Source organism: Octodon degus, unplaced genomic scaffold (genome assembly GCF_000260255.1).
Source record: "Octodon degus isolate 3935 unplaced genomic scaffold, OctDeg1.0 scaffold00108, whole genome shotgun sequence".
Classification (NCBI taxonomy): domain Eukaryota; kingdom Metazoa; phylum Chordata; class Mammalia; order Rodentia; family Octodontidae; genus Octodon; species Octodon degus.
The window spans coordinates 6,871,211-6,877,640 of record NW_004524684.1 but is presented as its reverse complement, the minus strand read 5'-3'; the positions used below and the strand labels follow the sequence as shown (position 1 = coordinate 6,877,640).

Sequence of the window (6,430 nt, the reverse complement as noted above, 5' to 3'; positions counted from 1 at the left end):
AACATATTAGAGAAATAGAAAGATCAGTGATAGATGTGGGAAGCTGCAGGACAGGTGTGACAGTTGACTGTCTTGTCACCTTGAACGAGGACAACTCAACATATTTAGCACAGCTCCGGTGTGTCAGAAGAGGGAAGACCCGCCCTGCGTGTGAGTGGCGCTGGCCAGGAGGCTTGTAACCCGGGTGGAATAAAAAGGGGCAGGAGGAAGGGAGCCTCTCTCTGCTTCTCCGAGGGTGCTCTGGTCTTCGCCATCCTGAGTGGACGCCTGTCGCTGGGTTTCCAGTGCAGACCGCGGGCTTCCTGCTGGTGCCCACCGGACTCTGCGGTGAGGTGCAAGTCGTCCCGCTTTGCCCAGACCGCTGAGCTCTCCAGCACACAGGCGACACGGCCCGTTACTGTTCTTCCACCCGGACTCTGCAGGCAGCACTGTAAGCCCTCCTTGTAAGTCCTGCAAAAGTTAAAGGGAGATGTGTTTGACACATAGGGAGAGAACTGGGATGGCTCCGCGGAGACAGGATGAAATACTCTCTGGAAAGAAGATCAGAAAGCAGTGAAGTACTTTTTTTTTTTTTTCTTTTTTCTGCAAAGCTTTATTCCCGAGGGGCTCAGTCCTTCTTAGCAGCTACCTTCCTCATGGCGGCCAGCACGTTGCTCAGCTCCTCACCTTCCTCTTGGCACAGATGTGCATTCCCACCCTCTTCTTGATGAACTTGAGGGCTCGTTTGTCCTTGACGACCTTGAGCACTCCATGGTGTGCAGCTCGTAGGGGACGAAGCTGCATATCTCCCGGATCATGTCCGGCACAAACTTGGTGTATCTGGCGAGGCGTCCGCTGCGGCGGCTGTGCCTCGGTTTGCTCACATTCTTAGTCACCTTGTGGCCCTTGTTGGGGCCCATGACTGTGGGACAGCAGAGGGCCGTGGCTACTGTTCTTCTATGGTTGCTGTGGCAGAAGCAGTAAAGTACTTGCAATGGGATAGAAAAGCCTAAGAGAAGACCATCTATCACCGGAGTGGAGGCTCAGCAGCCAAGGCGCACTCTCCACGGAAGGCGACTGCGCAGGGCCCAGGGCAGCGAGCGCAGGCTGCTGGGCTGCCCAGAGGCGGGCATCTGGCGGTGCCTGTAAGACAAAAGCTCTGTGGAGAAGCTGAGGCAGAAGGCAGTGCACCAGAAGAGGAGGCGAGGAGGGCAGAAATGAAACTAAGTGTGTTCCACTCCATTCCACAGGGGCACCAGGGTCCAGTTAGGGTGACTAAGGCATTCCTCATTCCTCTGGCCACTCCGACCTTGCCTTGTTAGCCAGTCCTTGTGTCACCCTCACTCTCCTCCCTCTGAAGCCTCCAAATACAAACTAGTTTAGAGAAGCAGGTGTCTGGATTCAACAATAATCCAACACTTTCTTTAAATAGGTTTACTCTGCTTTTAGATGAGTACTCTTGGGATTGTATCCAGTCTTCAAGCATTTTTTTTTAAACTAACAGATTTCATTAAATCAGCAAAGCACAATTATGGTGGGCCTCTTGTAAACAAAAAATCTTCAATGTATGAAGTTGAAATTTAATTTCATTTATAAAAACACAATGTTTTGCAACTTTTCCTGTAATTGTTGTATGATATATTTTAAAATTGCTCACACTGAACAAAGTAATTCCTAAGGGCTCCTTAGTAAACTTTGGATAGACATAGAGCTGAAGATTACATTTGATATAATTACAAAGGAGAATTCCTTGTGTTGACAGAAGAGATTAATACTCAGCTCTAAATTGAAAGTCCAAACAACTGACAAGAGATAGCTGTACCAGGATAGAGCACCACACAGCCATCTGGCCCTCTCCTGGGGAGACAATAAGCATTAAAGGCTGTCTTTATTAGCTTGATTCTGTTCTAGATACACATACACACTGCAACAATTCCCCACAAATCTCCCAGCAAAGATTCCATGTCGAAAGCACTCAGCATCATGTAGAGTTTGAAATGATGTTAAAGAACCCAGCCGCTTGCTGGAACTTTGTAATTCACTCAAATGCCCAAATGAGGACAGCGCATGGCTTTTTTCCACTGCCTAATCCAATCTACACAGGGAAGCTTTCCGGAAGAAGTTCAGCTGCTTCCAAGTTTCCAGACAGGAGTGTACAGTGGTATAAGGCAGCTGAGTTATCCTTAGGAAACTTTATCATTACGAGAGATGGCAGAAAAGGAATTGGCACCCGTTGTCATTTCTTTAAGAAGGTGTGACCTTTTTGCCATAAACAATGGCAAGCAACTGGTTTTCCAAATAGGACCAGAAGGATATGTTGAGGACATGCTGCACATTAAAGATAAAAAGACAAGACAAATACTACTTTAGATGTCATTCCAGAAAATCTTTATATTAGTATCACATTTTTTCCATGGAAAGTTTTGAGAGCAGTTATAGACAATCTGATCTGGTACTGAGAAAAAAAAATCATGAAACTATTTTGTAGGTCACTAAGGAAGCTCCATCATGCAATTGTATCACCTGGTGTCCACTGCAAAGCCTGTGAATATCTCAGAGTAGATCGCAAGGGGCCTCGGTAGCCACCCAGTCATCAGGATGATCTCTGGTCCCCATTCATTCACTTCAGGCTCTGTCCTGTGATGTTTACATGTACAAGTCCATTTGCTGTTCAGCCACCCCAGGGGGTCAATGCTACCAATTCCTCCTTTACACAAGAGTGACGCTGAAGTGACTTAGCAAAAGAACATGCTGTAACCAGTCTCCAGGTCACTGGGAAGAGCCTGAGGATGATGTGACTGCCTCTAGAGCAGCCCCTCCTCTGACAAATCATTGTTACTAGACCACTGTATCAAAATTTTCTGGGTTTTTTGGTAAGCAACGGAGAGTCTCAGCTCAGAGGTTTCCTAATGGTACACAGCAGAATCCAGAAGAAGACTTACACTCTGAAGTCCTTCAGGCTGTCCCTTGGCTCCTCCCTGGAACAGCTGCTTGGGGACACCTACTGCCCTAGGGACCACCATGTGGGTGTCATCTCTGGGCTCTCTGGCAGTGCTGACAAAAGTCTGGTGCCTGGAATTGCACTCATTTCTATATTTTGTCTCCTGATTGGTTATTTAAGGCAATATGCAAACTTGGCCCTCATTCCTTCAGCCTGGTCAGAAGTAGATGACCTCTTGAAACTTTAAAAATCACTATATTCACACAGAAAACTGCACCTCTCGTGAGAATGTAATAGGATAAGATTTTGAAAACTGAAATCGAAGGATGATGAAACTACAACTTATCACCTAAAGTAAAAGGGAACTGAATTGGCTGCTCATTGTTAAGAAGTCATGGTGCCTCCGGATGGGGCCAATTGCTGGCCTTAGGCAAACACTGGGAGACATGGAATTGAAGACAGTCCTCTACATGGGGTTGAGACCCTCAGAGAGGCTAAAAGAGCCAGCACCATCTGTGGTATTAATCCAGGCAAGAGTTTGGATCCACCAGCCATCACTCAGAAGGGTTCCTTTGCACAGAATTTTTCTGGTAAACTGACATTCAGGATCAAGGGTTTCCACGGCTGGAAAAGCATGTTCCCTGAGGGGAGTGTAGTCAGTGGATTAGATTTAAAAGCTGGCTGCAGTGGCTCCTTGCCACCATGGTTGAGAAGCAGATCAGCCTCTGCCTCTAGGTTGGTGACATGTTTCTGCATTTGCTCTTGTTCTGGATTCTTCTGTGCACCATTAGGAAGCCTCTGCGGTCACTAAGATGCCGCCAGCTGGCCCCCATGGAATGACACACACGTGCACCTATGGCGGTGCCTGCTAGTGGTGGGCTGATGGTTCTCAAAGCTCAAATTTTTAATAATAAGAAGCAGGTGAAATTCATTTAATGTCTAAGAAATTATCTAACAATATGTGGACAAAAAGCTGGGTGTGGAGGTCCAGGCCTCGTGTCCTAGCAGCGTGGAAAACTGAAGCTTGAGAGCCTGCTCTTGGAGGTCAGTGAGGCAAAGGCGTGAGCCTGCATCTCCGAAAACAAAACAAAGCCAAAGCCAAGAGAAATGGGGCTGAAGTCATAAAAAGAAAGATGAAAGATAATTTGTAAGACATGACAACTGTTACAAAGAAAAAAGTATCGATCTTGTGTTTTTATTTTTTATTAGGACACATTTTCAGTACATCATGATCATACTCTGTGTGGAGTTGGGCTGTGTGCAGAACACATTTTAATTTGGTTTTTATCCTTCCCCCTCCTTGCTGTCTTTACCATCTGAGATCCGTCTACCTCCCAGTTTCCTACTATCTTTTATTCTGCTCCTTATATTTTAGGCATTTCACATGAGAAAAACCACGTGACATTTAAGATGGTGTGTCTGGTTTCATTCACTCAACATTAAGGGGCATCCATTTTCCCATAAGTGACTCCTGTTTGTCCTTCTTCTGGCGGAGCCGTACTCCAGTGCGTGTAAATAGCACACGTGCCCTGTCCGTCCCTCAGCTGATGGATGTGCAGACTGCTTCTCGGCCCTGCTCTGGGACAGCAGGCCACCTGGGGGGATGTCTGCATGGTCTGCAGAGCTGCCAGGGTGCTTGTGTAAGAGGAGAAGTGATCTGAAATTTTCACTTCTATTACAAGCAGCAAACACGGAATGCTGTGATCCATACAGACAATAAGAATCTCAGTGTGTGAATGGATGATTGGGATGCTGAGATAAAAATCGTGAAGCATAAAAAGTGGCTTATTCTGAGATAGTACTGAAGGAGGAATCTAAAATTTTAAGTTAAAGCTTGCTCAGGATGCCTACCAAGCCCAGTGGACATGTCCAGCAGGCCTAATAACAGAAGACTTCTCCCTCCGTGGAACCCCTGTCACTACTGCCTTTGTATAACTGATGGCCTTGCCATGTAACTTGAGATGTGCCAACTCCTTCAGCAACCCACAACATCGCCCAACCCTGCAATCATAGGTGCCAAATCTGCCTGATCACCTTCCCTGCTCCCTCTAAGAACCCTTAAACCCCACTGGATGGGGCCCTGACTCTTTGGGTGAAATCTTAGTCAGAAGCCACCAGTGTAATAAACTGCCTGCTAAACCTCCTTGGGGCCATTTCTACCCATGCTCAGTCTGTTTTCTGCAACAATATGATGTCCTAGACAGGAAGACTTTTCTGGTAAGAATCTGTAGAAGTGTGAAGCTCAGAATACTGTGCACAGATAAGAGCAAGAGAAACGCATAATCCTGGCGGCGGCTCAAGGAGAGAAGATGCAGGAGCAGATACAGCTGGACAAACATGAGCAGTCCTGCCCCTGCGACACCCCCACGTGCTGGGTCCAGAGCGAGCAGACTGCAATCCAATTATGGGAAGCGAGCAGGAGAAACCGCATCATTTTGAGATCAAAAGTCAAACAAAGAAATGAAACTGAGTGCTATTTTCCAGATAGACTTGATCTTTGCAGTGAAGATAATTTTATAAAAAGATAATAATAAAATTTATAAAAAGATAATAATAAAATAATATTACTTGCTAGACTGGATTACTATTCTCTCAGCAAACATTTGAGTGTGCTCTGTGTGCTAGGTAACCAGGACATATTTCTTTGCCCAAGTTGCTTTGACCTAGTGGAGGAAGTAGGAAAGAATGCAAAGGGTGGTGCTGGGCCAGGGACACGGGACGGGACACACACTGAGCATGTCACCAGGCCCCAGCCCTTCCGGAGCCCTTCCCCAGGAGCAGGCCCCCAGCGAGTCCTGGAGATGGACACGCCTGCTGCGTGAAGTGTGCAGCACCTTTGGCCTACTCTAGGCCTGTGCCTGTTTGTCTGAAACTGTTGCGGGGGGTGGGGGGGGGTGGGGAAGGGGAAACCAGGAGCATGAAGAAGTTAGCTGAGCTGGACACAGTGCAGAGAGTCCAGTTCATTGCCATGAGCTTGGGCCCACAGCTGAGTCAATCCTCAGTCAGCCGCGGAAACCTGTGCCTGCACTGGACAATTCTCAGAAGCTTTGAACTTCACCCAGTCCAGACCCACAACCACAGCCTCTGATCTGCCTGCTCGGACCTATGCCCAGGGCATGGGGTCTCAGTAAGGCCCCCTAGAAATGCAGCCATGTGGCCATATCTGAGAATGAAAGATAAACTGTAGAGTAAAAGAATATCTTAAGAAAATGACCAGCACATAAAGTAGTACCTAGCAGACTGACTACAGGCAATACACAGTAAATGCGATGGCAAGAGGCCCCTTGCCAACATTTTGGGGGAGCGCTTGGGTTCAGAAATTTAATTTTCTCTCTAAATGGTTTTGGGGCTTTTAAATTTTAAAGTAGTAAGATTCTCAAAATGATACAACAAATTTCGGCTTAATGTGGCCATTTCTGCAGCAGCGTCAGGAATCTGGCCATGTTCGGTGGTGCTGCTTCCCTAATGGATTCTGGACGAAATATCTGGGTTCTCCTCTTCCTGAGGGCT

General features: G+C 46.9%; 1 pseudogene; it reads right to left on the bottom strand.

Annotated features, from left to right (window-relative positions):
* Positions 1-607: 607 nt before the first annotated feature.
* On the bottom strand, positions 608-899 carry LOC101571786 (annotated as a pseudogene).
* Between the last annotated feature and the right edge of the window lie 5,531 nt (positions 900-6,430).